General features: G+C 40.5%; 1 pseudogene; it reads right to left on the reverse strand.

Annotated features, from left to right (window-relative positions):
* Nucleotides 1–1,781: 1,781 nt before the first annotated feature.
* The window catches only part of LOC128907523 (uncharacterized), a 33,208-nt pseudogene continuing 18,521 nt past the window's right edge, over nt 1,782–16,468 (reverse strand).

Below are 16,468 nucleotides of genomic sequence, written 5' to 3' on the forward strand. Positions count from 1 at the left end.
CCTCTGCACAGCTGGGCATACGAGGAGAAGACAGACCTGGATGCTGGCCACGTGCCAGGTTTTCGCCCAGGCTTTTGACAGAGTGGATTTAGAACATCCAGCTCTTAGGTGGCTTCAGAACAGGCTACACACTCCAGTAGAAAGGTAACACATAAACCAGTCTAGTGCGATATACCAAGTACGGTCTGTTTCTCAGTGAAAGCAGACAAGAAATAGCTCATTTCCCCTTTTTTTTTTTTCTTTCTTTATTGGCACATGTGCCCAATCTCAATATATTGTGTGCAAGACAAAGGTCCCAGAAACGTAAACTTACCTGGGAATAAAAACCATAAAATACTGAACAATGACATAGGAACACAGGATTAAAAAAAAAAAAAATCAACTCCCCCTCTGTTTGAACTTCTCTTTTTTCCCAAGTTGTCGTACAAACTAGATGGAATTCACAGGCTAGTACATCCCACTCGTTCATTCTCTGATCTACTGCACGTTATTTCCACTGCAATTTATCACTCATGTCAACGATGTTTATCTGGTATTTCTGATGAAATACCAAAAAAGCATTGGTGTTGTGTGCCTTTACTTAGCATCCCATCATCAATCCTTTCTCCTCATAAAGAAACCAAATAGTTTCTTTGTGGTTTTACTCATCCAGCAACATGGTTTGTACTGCCTGTAATGTTATCGTACTAAACCACTGAAAATGTTTTTCTTTTCTCAGCTTGCAAAATGGCTTACAGGTATAGTCATAATATTCTGAATAAGGAAGTACGTAAATTCATGTTATCAACATGAAAAGATGCCCTCAGAACAAGAGTTATGTTTAAAACATGATGTGCTTGTATGGAAATGTCTACACTAGATCTATATTAAACATCTATTAGACATACAGTAAATGTCTATGTCAGATATACTTACTTATGGCAATATTCAACAATAACATCTCTTTTGAGTTTCAGCACTTCATCCTATAATGAGACAATATTTTCTTCTTATTATCATGCATATAGGGCTTATATGTACTGTGAATCTAACAAAACCAAAACACTTGTAACATTTCCTATTAATATAATTTTAAAAACCCTACCAGATTATGTATAGTATTACAGACATCTAAACTATGAAATTCCAAAACTTTAAGGAGGATAAACATCAAAGATTTCAACGAGTATCTCAGACCCAGTAGACAGTTAATGCAATCTTGTAAATAAATTCAGAATTATTTTATTCAAGTATGGTTGATGTAATTTTGTTCACAAATTCTGTAATATTTCCTAAAAGAGTCTGCAGCTAGGAGTTATTCCTTCATACACTCAGCCTACTGAGCTGTCAAGAAGCTTATGAGTACATTAAACTAAATAATTTATGCTATTTCAAAAAGAGAATAGCCGTTAAGGATTTGTGTAGAAAGAGTTTGATTTTACGACCTGGTAAATTCTTAAAGGCCATGCCTAACCTATAATGTATTCAGCATAAGATACAGAAGTTTAATACAGGATCCATGTTCTCACCTTTAGGCACTGGATAAAGAGGAATTTGCAAAAGGCAAAATTTATACCCATCATGGTATCTTTACAATTATTACCTTCTAAAATTAAAAAAGTAATAAAACTGCTGGAAATGTTTATTAAAGGAGCCAGCCTTCCTCATATAGTGTCCATCTCTAGCTACCACCACTGTTGGATGCTTCGTATGTAAAAGCCCAGAACAGTTCTGCACCTATCAGCATAACTATAGCCAGAATGTACCTCCTTACCTAGGCTGGAAATGGTTTAGGATGCCCGTTAGCATCCACAACCTTTACTTAGCCACATGTCTGCAGATTGCTGCTGCTTTCCATGCACTTCAGGGCCACGAGCCTTGCACATGGGGGATGGCGCAACGGGAGAAGGTTCCCTCGAGTCTCCTACTGCTGCTGGTGGAGCTGGGCCACCATCTGCGGCCCCGCGCCTGACCTGCATGCCCTGGCCACGTCCCAGCCTCCTTCCCTCCACCAAGGTTTCCACACCTGCCACCAGCTTACCTTTCTCCCTAAAGTAACCACAGAGTAACTACAATGCTAACTTAAAGCTACCACTTCGCCTGTGTGCCAAAACCCAACAGTCTCTCTTGAAAAGGCTAAGGAGCCTCCTGACGTACTTACAGGGCTTTGCAGCCCGCTGCCCAGTGCTTCTCTCTTTTGAGTGAAAGTGTTCAGCATCCTGTCTCGGGGTCCCCGTTTCTCCAGCTGAACGGAAATGAAAGCTTCTGGAGGCCTAATGAGGGAAAAAAAGCATGGAAGCTAGGAAGAGTCACCTCTGAAGAGGTAAGCTGATAATTTCCTTCTGAGCCACTCAAATAACGTCTTTAGATTAGACATACCCTCTGCAACAATGTTCATTTTACTCATTCCTTATCTACAACAGGTAAAAATACGCTGGATCTTGTGGATCAGCTACCAGAGATGAGGTGAGCTCTGGGCAAAGTCTCCCAGTCTCCATATTTTTAATTTCAGTGGAAGCAAAATAAATGATGAAAGAAATAGTGACAAATTAAAAAAAATTAAAATGTACCTCCTCATACTGGCATTAAGGTAGTAACAGGAATGGGGAGGCTGCCTGGGCTAAGCTGGACATGTTGAATGCCTTTTTATTCATACTTTCAAATCGCAGGTTTTTCAATTGTCACAGAGTTTTCAGTGCTCGTATTCCAGCTGATCAGCACTGAATAATATACAAAATTGCTCTAACTGCGCCTTGCCAGTACCTGGCTAGTACACAGTACCCCATGTAAAAGCCAGGAAATCAGGCTGGGGAGATAGTAAGTGGGCGTACAAGCACTGAGATCAAGTTTTGTTCTACAGGAAGAGCAAAGTCATATTTAATGGCCTTATCCTGGCCTACTTGTTATTCGTTAGAATTTTGCAATGTTTTCAACTGTAAACTCACTGATACTTAGAAAGTCCTGTGAGGTATCTGGATTTCCTCCTTTAATGAACAGGTTATCTCCATGGGGTTTGATGGGAAGCCAGAGTCCCATCGACAGGGTACGGCGAGACAACCATAGAGCTCAGACCACCAGTTCACACTGAGAAACAGGGCATCTGGGAACATGCCCTTAGGATCGAGACCCCATCACTATGGTTTTTCAATGCACAATGTAAAGCAGGTAGTGCTTGGGATTTGCACGTGCACCAGACTGACCCCTACCCAGTGGAGGGGGCTTGGCCAGTCTGTAATAAATACTTTTTGATGGTACAGAGTAAACCTGGAGAACGTCCAGGAGAAAATGAAGCGGCCGGTGTGGTTGGTTGCAGCAGCTGGTCCTCTTTCACTCCCCCAACACTGAATTTCTTCCACTTGCTGAACCGCTCTGACTTGTTAGACTTACATTTCCTTCCTAAAATATCATGAATATCAATTCTGTGCTTGTTATCATAAAGACTGGCAGCTCTTCCTACTAAATCAGTGCAGATTTGCAATTCTGTGTGCTTTCATTTACCCTAGCTTTATGATATAATAATTCACTGGGATCATTGAAAGTCACAGAAAAAAAACATTTCTCATTGAGCACAGGCATAATGAAACTGTAGCAGCAGCAGAGTTAGACAACATTCTCGACATTCAATCATCTGCAAATAAAATATGAATATTCCCAGATATTCACACTTTCAAATATGTATAAATAATTGTATATCTAGATCACTTGTCTGGAAAATCAGTTTTCTTCCCCACAAACACAGAATACTAGACTTGTGCCTCCACATTGCCTATTTAAGTGGCTCCTGGTATGAAGGAACCTCACAAATTTCTGCATATTGATATAAAAATTATCCTAATTTCCAAGTAGGAACAAACGGTTCTTTTCCAAGTTCTTGAAGTCATATTTCAAAAGTGGCACAGGCACTTTGAAGGCCAGAGGAGCTAAAAAAGCATACTAATTCCCCTGCAAATCAAGGAGAGCTACTGTCCTTTGCATATAGTGGGAAAGAGAAAGACTAAAATGGGAAAAAAAAGCCAAGTTTTGAGAGCTGAGTTCCTTCTCCCAAGTACTAGCTTCGCTTGAGTTTAATGCCACCTTGCAGATCTATCTACCGAAAAAACACCTTTCCTCTGTTGTAGTGGAAAATGGACTTCTTGCCCGGAGAACGATTCTTCCTGCTCAGCTGAGCACAGGGAACATAACAACATGCATTAAAAAACAGTGGTCACCAACTGCCTTAGAAGTAAATGGGCAGACATGAGCAGTGTCTTTGTTCCTGAGAAATGTTTCAGCCTACAAACAAAGTCAGTATAGAAAGGTTGGGCACTGAGGTTACAAATACATGGGAGTTTGCCATTCTGAAGGTCCTAGACCGGTATCAAACAGGCTGGTCTGCATGAGGGCTCATTGCATGGTGAGACTGGGTTGGTTAAGCCTGTGCCCTTCATGGCACAGCCCATGGGTCTTGGCTATCAACCAACCAGACCATGGCGAGTGTTGCAGAGCATACAGCTCCCTTGGCATCACGCAACCAGCTCTCCTCCACATGGGGTGAAGGGAGATGCCACAGGCCTTGGCCTGTGTCGGGTGGGCAACCATACCACCCACAGCACTTATGAGTCCCTCAGTACAGACACAGTCTGTGACATCCTGCAACCATCTCCCTTTCCTGTGTAAGGAGGTTATACAAGATTTTTTCCAATTTTATATGTTAATCTGGAATAACCACATGCATAACCTCCTTATCACGGCCTCTGTTGGTTGTATTAATGGTCCTCTGTGTGTGAATTTGATTAGTTAGCTAATACCCACTGGCTGTAAATCAGCAAAAACTGATCCAGAATGGATGCAGCAGCCATTAAATGATTAACAGAGCAGAGGAGACATCTGAAAATGAAAAATACAGTTGCTGCCATTCTATGGAAAAGAAACCATTCAGCATATAGACAGTAGAAGAAATTCAAATGTTTGGAAGATCAATCCTTTTCAACTGGGGGATGAAGAGCTATTTCCAGAGTAAGACTACTCATGGTTATCAGCAGAGACACACAACTGCAGCACTTTGTATGGCAGCGCAGAGGATCAGTTTGGGAAAGATACAGAGGTTGCTCAGTTCCACTGATTTCAGCGCTGCAGGATCTGATTAGAAATGAAGATGGGGAATCTCAGACTTCTCTGTGACAGGGAATGGAAACCAGCCTCTGGGATGAACTAAACCAGCTCTGGGAGGCTGCACAGCTGGCCATCCAGCTGCCAACACCTGGGTGCCCACCAAGTGGATGCCGAGTGCAGCAGCTCCCTGGGACACGGCCCGTGTGCTGCCAAAAGTCGCATGAGATCAGTGCTGCGAAGGACTCCTGCTCAGCAGCAAGCAGACAGCTCTGACCGCACAGTACTAAGCCTTTTTTCTGGTGGGCCATCAGGATATCAGTTTGTTTGGGCCAATGGATCTCAGCTGTACAGTGCAGATTCACCGTCCTGCTCATGTTGGGACAGGATGCAAAGCATGCAGTGGTGAAGCAAGCTTGTTCTGGTGCAGCTGGCAGTCTCTAAGGTGAGTGTTGGCCCTAGGACCTCCCTTACATTCACCTCTGGTGTAAGGAAAGAGAGCGTATAGGACACTGCTCTAGGAACGGCAATTCATGCTCAGAAGCTTGAATTGCATAAGGCGTCTTTCCCTCTCCTCCTCACATTGCAGCTCTGAGTGACCCAAAATGAGACAACGGGGAGTCATGACAACATCTATTTTTCATTTTTAAACTCAGAAAGAAAATTGGTGTCACACAGGAAACGTTTCAGTCTCATTCCCTTACCTGGTTCAACCCATCTCTAACAACTTTTGAACCCTCTGACTAATTTTAAATACATTTGACGTAAGAACAGAGGTCTCAAGGGTAAAAAGCTCCTTCTGTTTTTGCAAAATCAGCATCCAGCTAGTGAGGAGAACCCCCTGCTCAGGGAAAAGGCAAGGAGAGTTGACCCCTAGCCATCTTGCTTGGCTTGCTTAGCTCCCAGGAGGCAGTGGCCAGCTGGGTTCCCAGCGTGACAGCCAGGCACGCACAGGGATATGAACCGGCCGCAAAACCGAGTGCTTCTTGCCCAGCCAGACAGCAAAACACAGGCACTTCCCACACTCAGGAATGAGGTGAGGATACTGCCTGGTGGCAAGGGACTGAGCGTGGGGAGCATCAGGGATGCAAGAGGGGGCTGAGGGGGGATGGATGGGGTGTGATAAGGAACATGGAAAGAGATGTCAATATAAGCACAGAGAAGGCAAGACAAGCCCTAAAGAGTCTCTATTTGCTTATAAATTCAAAATCGCTTACGAGGTCACTTAGCTCATTACTATAGTGCAGCTGTCTCTGGAAGAGACACAACAGCTGCATAAGAAAATGCAATACGGAGCCCTACAACAATTTAGCATGTATGAAGCAAGGGCAGCTCCTGAGCACCATATCTTAAACACAGGATGAAGAAAAAAAAAAAAAAAAGGCCAAATATAAGATGAGGAACAGTAATGGCTTGGTGACCAAGCCGGTAGCTTTTGGACCAACACTGTGGCATCAGGCTAACATGAATGTTTCCCATTGGAAATAGTGTTGACCTTCTGTTTTCAGAAGACAGGGCAAATGAAAGCAGCAGGAACTGATGGTTTCGCCATCCCAGAAGAATGCATGTTTCAAGGTCAGGTTGTGATTGCTAGCCTTACTGCATACCACAGGCTATAAGATTTCACCCATGCCTTTTGAATCCAATTCATCTCCAACCTCCTTCAGTCCTCTCTTGAGGTATATTTTTAGCTATGTTTCATCACTTACACAACTAACAGACTTTAAATAAATCACCGATGTGACACCATTTATTTTTATGTCATATGCTAATACACAATCACTGCAGTTCCTGCAGTCATCGGTGATGCTGTTCCAAGTGTTGCGCAGGATTGCCATCCAATTGATTATAAGCAGAATTAACAGATGCCCTCTTTGGGCTAAGTCTGACAAAACCCATTATTACTAGTGCAATGTGAGGAAGAAGATGCTGCTAACCTTCATGCCCAGGGTATGGGGAGGCTGGACCAAGTAACAAAAGGAGGCCTGCTGAACAGCCGCCAAAAGAGCATTTTTCTGAACGACCTGACAGGCCAGGATAAGTTGCACGTTCCTTATTCCAGACAGACACAAGAGCTAAGAAGAGGGAAAACAATGTGTTAGGCATTTCCCCTGCCATTTAAAAGACGGGTTACTTCACAGACATTGCTCTCTGTCTTGTAGTACTTCCACAGCTTAATTTAATGAAGGGGAGAGTATTCCATTATATTTGTACACGTTGTTATCATCGAAACATGACTAAATGTAGAGATCAAGGAAACATTTAATTAATTTGTATTTAGTGAGTTGTATTCTCAGCTCTACTCTGTAGAGCAGGACGGTGCCAGCCCGTGCAGCCAAGTGCAAACAGGCTGGGAAAAGAGTAGACACCAAATAAAACATATTCATTTCCCCTTGGCAAATTTTTAATTACGTGCCACCCTGCTGCAGAATACAGGTTATGACTGAGTTAATGGCAAGAAGGAGACTTTGTGGAGAGCTTTAAAGAAGGAATCTTCATGGCCTGGCAGTTTATGGTACTGTTTTTATACACTTGTACAAAGAAGAAGGGACTAAGTATGCAAAATAGCATTGAAGACTAAGGTTGTTTTCTTTCATTAGAGAACTCTCCACACCAAATATTGTTACTATGTGTGAATACAGCCACACACAGGCATCCTGCTTTATTTAACAAAGTTCCTCAGACTAAACTCTGCTGACTTAAAGGGTTTCACCCCAGTAAGGATTCCTGGATTAGGCCACATTAGCAATCAAATTTTCAGTGCAATTTTATGAAGTTAATTATAAAACAGTAGACTAAATCATATTAACACTCAGAGAAAGACAAACAGTAGAGAAGTTTATAGCACCCAGCAAACACATGACTGATGCCCTTACATACTCTGGCAAATAAATAATAACGTAATACACAGTTTTTGCTTATTCTGCAAATTAAATCATTCACCTACATAACACCATCTCTTGTATGGAAACTAAACTTTCCAACATGACTGTCGATTTCTTGAATGCTTAATGTAAGCTAGATGGAATATATCTGCAATAAAAGCAAAATTATCTATAAACATGGAGTATGACACAGAAATAAGGCAAACTGAGGATGAAAGGAAAATAGTGATAAATTCAGAAATATTTCTCATTTCTTTCCACCTTTAAATGTAGAACACATAATTCAAGTCCCTAATTTAGTGATATTAGGATGTTGCTTTAGTTTTCAGAAGTAGTTTTGTAAGAAAAAGAATATATTCCGTGATGTTTTGTGGCTGACTTCACAATGACTCATTAGCTCCTCCTAGATGAGCTTGGTCTCATCAGTGAAAAATCTGCTTGTTCGGTTTAATCATGCCTTGTTTCAAGTATTGGTTCCTAATTTGCTTTTATTTGTGCTGCTGGACTGTCTTCTGGGCTTTGATATCCATCATTGCCCTGATTAAATTAGGAGCTGAAGTTTCATTCCAGGTTGCTTGCAATTGCTAAACTTGTTTGGAACAGCCCAATTTTCACATCAGGCTAGAACGTATGCAAGGGAATAGGAAGCAAACAACAGCATGGGACTGCAGATGGTATATGTACAGGTCGGACGGGAGCCCTACCACCTGTGTTAGCCATAGGGAGCGACTGACAGGATGCCCTCCCTGAATATAGTAGGATAATTCACAGGTTATTTCCTTTCTTCCTCCTAAACCTTAATCTAAACTACGCACAAACACACACACAAAGTGGTGTATTTAGGAGTGTGTACATATACGCACATATTTACCAACTCTTAAAAGAGTAAATCAAGACAACTGTAAAATCTACTTGTTCCAGACATTTTGCCCAGGGGAAAAGGGAAGATCATAAATAGCCTTTTCCTTGTGCAGAGATTAGGTCTAGTAGTCAATGAGTTGAAAAAAAATAGACCACAGATGTCCCTTCATGAAGTGCAGTGTAACTCTAGGAGAATAAGCTTTCTTCTTGTTCAGAATAAGGACTTTATTCACAACAGTTTTTGAGGTCCTGTTTTGCAACCTATGGGGTTTGGGACAATCACTTTCAGGCCAGCCCTGTTAAGCAACCCTCACTTTGAAAGAAAATGCACTTTAGCTCCAAAATTGCCCGTGTTCCACACAAATTTGGTGTCTCCTCACTTTCACTGCGCAACAGCTTTAAATTAGCATTAGTCAATCCCAGGCTCTACACAAAATCATGCAGAATTTCACATTTTCTGCCTGAATAATTTTATGTATTTTACGCACTGAAGTTTTTGTGGCTTCTATGTGAGCCTAAGCAGACGAAAGGCTTGATCCCATCCAATCTAAAGAGATTATGCCCCGTGAAACTCAAAAAAAGTTCATTCTACCTTTCAACACAGCTGTCATCTTCCAGGAGAGATGTAATGAATAGTGGTGGGAGCTGATCTGCTTTCTCCTTGTGAGATGCAGATTCAAAGAGCACGGGCTTCAGGTACAAATGGAACTCCCCAAATCCTGCTTCCATTGCAAAAGCCTTATATAACCTAGAAACAAAAACACAGGGATGCATTTGAAAAATTAACTTTCTTCCTGCTGTAAGCAATGCAGAAACCCACATCCATCAGGTTCATTTCAATGAGACATCTGCATTCAACTTAAAGCACTTCTTGGCATCTGAAATAGTATGATGGATATGAAGCAAACAAGTATTGTACCCAGATAGCTGATGGTTGCTCAGTATCACCCATCTGATTGACACAGGCAGCACTTACAAACAAAGGACAATAAGTTGTGAGTCTACAATGTCATAAGGGCAAGTCAAGCAAAATATGTTAACTGTTCCTTTACTCTTTACTACTGTGCAAAGGGGAAAAAATAGAGAAAAAGGAAAGATATTTAAAAGGTGACTATGTCAAACAAAAACAGAAAGAGGCAAAATTCTTACTAAAGCTGCACTGTCTAGCTCTACTATTCTACCAAAGGATGTCCCTTTTCATGAGATGGTAGAAGACAAACACTGAGGAACAAAGACAAGCAACAAGAGCTGTGAGGAACAGTACACACAACATAATTGTGGACTGTTAGATGTAAATGGCCTGTCACCCTGGGAATGGAGAGATAGGCAAGCAGTGAGAATAATTCTGGCAGGTCTCCCCCAAAAGTCTGATAGAAGCTACGGTATCAGGTAGAGGAATCCTCAAAAGTAGTTGCACTCACTCCATTTTACTCTGCATAGCAGGAAAAAAGATTACTAACCTTTCTGATGTTTCAGTCTGAATCTGAGTCTCTAACAGTTCATGAACTTTGAACTTCATCACATCTAAAGAAGATAGATATAAAAATAGCCCCTCAAAATGGTACATTGAATAAACTATATATGTTTATACTGGTATTTAGACTGACTTAACCATCTTCTATTAAATGAAGATAATGTTATGGCTAATGGCCTTATACACATATCATGAAGTCTTACTTTATGTCATCACTTTCCTCAGAATTCCCATCCTTTACTGGAAAAATGACAATTTATTGTTACTTTTCAGGGATTTCTAAGTACGTCACCTCAGATGAGTATGTCCTTTTAGCCGTGTTCCCAAAAGAAATGCAACCATGTGACCATCTGGTCTGCTCAGCTGTCTCCTCTGGGTAACTTTTAAATCAGTTGGTGAAAATTAATGAAATCTGACACAGAGACAGGACTTTCAAGATATTAAGTTCCTACAGGTTTCATGAAAAACGCTGATTGGATATTGATTTTTCAGCTAAGTGAAAAGTTGCAGTGTAACCTTTCTCCTTATAAATTACTAGAAAAACGTATGTGCATGTATGTATGTATGTGTATGAGTGAAGGAATACAGAGATAATTCAAACAGCAGAAAAAGTTTAACTAGGATCTGTATTTCAGTAGAGAGCTGAGTATCCAAACAAGGAACACAAATTGCCAAGAAATAAGACCTCCTTGCTTCCTGGAATTCCTTGGGTTGAAATAAATTAACTTCTCTGTTAGTTTGCCCAAGAAAGTTCCAGATGTCAAATTATAGCTGTTCTTCTATAGAAGATATATAGAACTATATAGAACTTCTATAGAAGTTCTTCTTTTAATGGAAAAGAGTTGTGACGGAAAATTAGGTTTTCCACCAAACTCAGTTTGAATGGTCCTAGCTCACGTATCTTAAAGGCAGCTAGGTTTACAGCTGCTGAAAATAAATGCTGCTGACTTTTTGATACGGAGTCTAAATTTTCAAGAAGAAAGCTAGAGAAAGGGTTAAGAAGAAGAAAAAATAACCACGACTGGAATGTCATCTATCCAGCACACACAACTTTGCTATTGCAAGCAATCACGTCCCACATATCCTTTTCATAAATGAATCAAGCTCCATTTTTAAACTTAGTTTTCTACCCTTTGCTCTTTCCCTTCCAGAACTTTGTTGTCTGATTCTTAGAAACCCCCTTTTAATTTCCAGTTTAAACTTATTCACAGTGATTAGATCCATTTGTTCTGCTGCCAAAATTGGCCTTTAGCTTAAATAGCTCCTCTCCATTCCCAGTCTTTATCTTCCTGCTGTATTTATAGAGAACAATCTTATCTTCTCCCAGCCTTCATTTTGCTAGGATAAACAAGCCAAGATATTTCATTTGCTTTTGTAAAATGCATTCTCTATTTCCCCTCAGCATGCTATTAGATCATCTTTGCTCCCATTCCAATCTGAATTTATCTTGCCTGAACACAAATCTCTAAATTATACTTAATAATCCAGGTGAGGCCTCACCAGAATCATGTACACGGCATCAATACTCCCTCTCTTTCTACTGTTAATAAAACTCTTTGCCTGATTCAGAGTGAGATACTACAGCTTTTCCCCCCAACGGTTACAATATGTTGGCAGCTTACAATCATCCAATGCCCAGCTATACACCCAGTTCTTTCTCCTCCTCTGTTGCTTCCAACTAATAAGCTCAAAGTTCGCAGGAGAATTTCCTATTATTATGTGTAACCTTAAGCTTTGTGTTATTGATGCTTATCTCCTTTCTACTACTCCAGTCCTTAGAAACGTGAGGTCTTCCTGTAAGATATTCCATTTATTTTCCATATCAGTTTTATCTGCCAGCATTACAATGTCCTGAATTTAATAACACCCTCTTATGTTTTTTACTCAGATCATTAATAAAAACGTCAAGTAATATGCAGCTGAACAATAGGAACTTCACCAATAACCTGCCTCCAAGCCAGCAGTTCAACACTATCCTTTGTAGTTTCCCCATTAGCTCAGTCCTTATCTTCTTCGTCTTCCTGTACAGATTGTCATGTTCTCCAGCTGATAACTCCCTAAATGCATGACACTGACTTCCTTTGTGTAGATTATTTCATTATCATTGTAAGGATCAGCATAGCCAGAACAATTTTTATGCTTTCCTACCTCTGGTGGTGAACAAAGCTTGTACTTCTTATGTGCCTTTTCTTATATTCCACTAATCTTCATAAGAAGGCAGTTAAAATAATCGTCTGTGTAAAACTCTGCAGAAGGCGGCATCTTTGTGTTCTTTTGATCAGTGAACTCCTCCTGCTCCTCCTCCATTTGACAAAATTTCACTATTTTCACTGGGCCTCTCCTGTTAAGCGTTGAGGACCAGCGTGGCCTCAACTTTTGAAGCTAAAGAACATCTGAAACCCCAGGTAGACTCCATCTCCACATAACCAGAAAACATATCTCCCACAACACAAATGGAGGCATTCTTCCTCTCTCTGTGTTTTTTTTCACCTATAGTAGGTGGTCGATTAAAAAGAAGTTACTTTTTCCCTACAAACCACACCTCTCTGAGGTCACGATCGCTAAACCAGCAGTACTGACCCACTAACCTGGCTAACCGCGCACTCTCTGTCGCCACCTCTATCAGCGGATGGTGGAGCGTGGCAAGCTCCAGGAACGTGGAGAAGGAATACAGGATAAAGAGCTGGTTTTCTCTGACTGTCTTTTTTTCTTCGTCTGCACCCACCTCTAATTGTGACAGAGCAATCTCTTGCACCAGCACAGGGTCTTCTATCAGTACCTCGGCAAATAACTGCAAGGAAAGGGGAAAAAAATTAAAAAGGAAACGCAGAATCATTTATTTATCAATGACAAAGGTTCTTTAAAGACTTTAGGAGGCCATTCTCTTTTTTGTTTTTCTGGAATAAATCATGACTGGAGTTGCTTCTGACTTCTAACCCGTGCAAAGTCAGAATTGTGCCCACCCTGACCTATTCGTTTTGCCCGTTGCTTCAAAGGTAAAGACACTGAATCTATAAACCTGGATTTACTCAACAAAGTTTATTTTATTTATTTTTGATATCTAACACAAGATATTCACCTTTTTTATTATAATCAAAATTCAGAAGGCTTTCGGATGTATACACCTCTCTAAAGCAGGGGCTCTGTAACTTGCTTCACTTATTACTAGCTGAGGCCATTCGTCCTCTAAAGAGCGTGCAGATCCCAGCACACGTGCCACTATACATATGATGCTTCCAAAATGGGGACAGCAAACTCATGTGGTCACCTTACTCAGCAGAACTGGACCCCTTTTCTACTGGGATGGTGGAAGCCTCCAAAAAAGCAGATATCCCATGAAAGGAAAATGATCAAAAGCTGCAGCTTGGTAACATGGAGAGCTGGAAAGACTACAGTCCGTTGACTGTTGTGCTGTGGAAGTGGTGGCAGGGACAGTTCCTGGATCTGTGTGCAGGAGAAGATGCTCCTTGCCTCTAGCTGTCACAACTTGTACAACTGTGCCACCCTGCTTGTGTCAGATGGGATAGATGTGGCCACTGCTGTAGCTGTGAAGCTGACTGACTGGCTTCACACTTCACTGCTTATGACCAATGAGACACAGATCATGAGGGTCATGATTTCAACACTTGCTATTTGCTACACCTTCACAGCTACACTGAAAAAAAAAAATTTGAAAAGACAACACCCCAAAGTTAAGTGTCAGAAGTTGTGCAACTTTATTTTGTCCCTCTTCCCCAAAGTTTTACAATGTGCTTTTGTAATTCTATGACTCTGAATGGGTGGGACAGGACAACCCATCTTTATGTGCTTCTTCACAGAGCTGCTACAAGGAGACTAGCACCTTCCCTGTTTCCAAAGAGGGCAAGAAAAGAGGTAATAAGCTTAGACTGTAGCAAGGCATATCTGTGCTAGACTTTAAGGAGAACTTGCTAAAGGTGAAGCTGGTGAAGCTGGTGAAGCACTACAACAGACTGCTTGAAAAAGTCTATCACATGATAAGTTTAAGAACAGGACAGCTATTTATCTTACGGGAATAACATAAGTATAGCTGATCCTAGCTTGGGGTCAGCAAGAAAGATCTCACATTTTCCCAGAGATCATTTAGTTTTGTAATCCCAGAACTCACTTTTCTTTTTATACGGCCTCTCTGATATTTCTACATAGGAAAAGCACCTGTTCCCAGGCTGGCAGCATCTGTATCTCACCCCTGGGTAATTTTTTTATTATGAAGATGAAAGATGCTTAGGAAGTCAGATGAGGAATAAAAATCAGATCTTGTAAAACCATCCTTAGTGAAGGGTTGGAAAAACATGAAAGAATGGGGTCCTGGGTCACAAAAGAAGCAGTCCAGGAAGGACAGAAATGTTGATTTTAGCACACCAAGTCATAACAAAAACCAATATGTGATCATGTAAAGACTGCATCATCATGCCTATGCAAAAGGAAACCAAATTAAATCTGCTTTGGCAAAGGCAAATTTCCTAAAATTTAAATGCTAGACTTTTATAGCCTTAGTGTCTTCTAAACATTGCCTGCTTGCATGTGTTTGTCTCATCTGCAGTTTCTGTTGGAGGAAGAGGAATCCCCTGAGATCTGCTCAAGCAGCTTCCTCTGCTGCCTCCGGTGAAGGCAACACGAGTGACAGTGCAGGCTAACTGCTCCTCGTACTCACTTTCAATGCTCACACCCAAATCAAACATAGATCACCTAGACCAGAGGTGTTATTGCAGGGACAGTGGGAAGTCCTAATTTTCCTCAGGTTATAGATATACCAGGACACACAGAAACTTCAGATAATGCCTTCCTACTGAACATAGAATCATAGAATTATTTAGGTTGGAAAAGACCTTTAAGACCATCAAGTCCAACCGTTAACCTAACACTGCCAAGTCCACCATCAAACCGTGTCCCTAAGCACCACACCAAACATTTTTTAAATACCTGCAATAACTTAGTTTATATTAGTCTACGCTGGCCAAACTTGTCAGGAAAGCATAGCGTATCACTACCTAATGAATGTTCCCAAACTTGAAATGTATGCTCTAAAGCATAGCTGTAACACAATTTACAAGTTAGAGAAAACAGATAAATCTTTTCTTTTCCATTTCTTGCTCTCAGCAACAACTAAGCTGACTAATTAAAAAAAAAATCAACCTAATAGAGATATCCAGCAACAATAATTTCATTCACAATAATTAGCATTTATCAAAATTATAACCAACTAAATTCAGAGTCCTACACCAGGAAATTGTGGACATTAGAGTCCATATTGTGGACATAGAGTAATAACCGGCTCCACTTATAACAATATTTGCTTCAATTTCCAGTCTTCTTTTTTTTGCAGATTGTACACACACACAAACACAAAATCTGGAGACTCACTATGATTTCATGGCAGTTTAAGTCTGTATGTTTTCCTTCTCATTAAGCTGATTGTTCCTACTTTATGAGATCAAGAGTTCTATCTTTCTGTGATCATTTACAGAAAAAAATCTCGTTTTAAAGGTGGATGGAATGCATCTTCATCAATCATAAGCAAAGAATTGCATCAAGAATCACATAGCTAGAAAGTTATCCAGCAAGTATAAATGAACGAGCAAGATGACATTCTTGGGCATTCTGCTTTAAAGAGTCATTACAAACATAAAAATGGAACTTACATCCTTTTGAATCTGAGAGTTGTAAAAAGTTTCTGGGTTTTCCATAGTTACCACTCATCAGCTACTGGCTGAAGTATTCATTTTTCTAGATTACTTGCTTTACTGGCTGTTTTTGGTCTGCAGATGCTGTAGAATTCCTGGTAGATATGCTCAAGGGCTTTGGGGATCAAGCACACCAGACCAAGAGAAGGGTGAAACTCCAGCAGATAAATGTTCTTCGAAGTAGAACTTAAAAACAACAAAGAAAGAACAAATAGCTCTCAAATAAGGCTTTTATAAATTGTGTGTATGAAGAAACCTTGCAATTCCTTAATTTGCAAGAATAAATTGCAATGGCTTTAGTGCACATCAGAAATCAATCATCAAATCTGAAAATAGAACTGAAGCCTTAATAAACGTAATTATGTTGGAACACATCTAAGAAGTCTCATTTGCTAATGAAAACAGAAGATGTTTAAAATTATCTTTCATTAGCTGACATGTCTTATTAACTGAATTTTCATGCCTATTATGCCCGCCCA

This window comes from Rissa tridactyla, chromosome 3 (assembly GCF_028500815.1).
Source record: "Rissa tridactyla isolate bRisTri1 chromosome 3, bRisTri1.patW.cur.20221130, whole genome shotgun sequence".
NCBI lineage: Eukaryota > Metazoa > Chordata > Aves > Charadriiformes > Laridae > Rissa > Rissa tridactyla.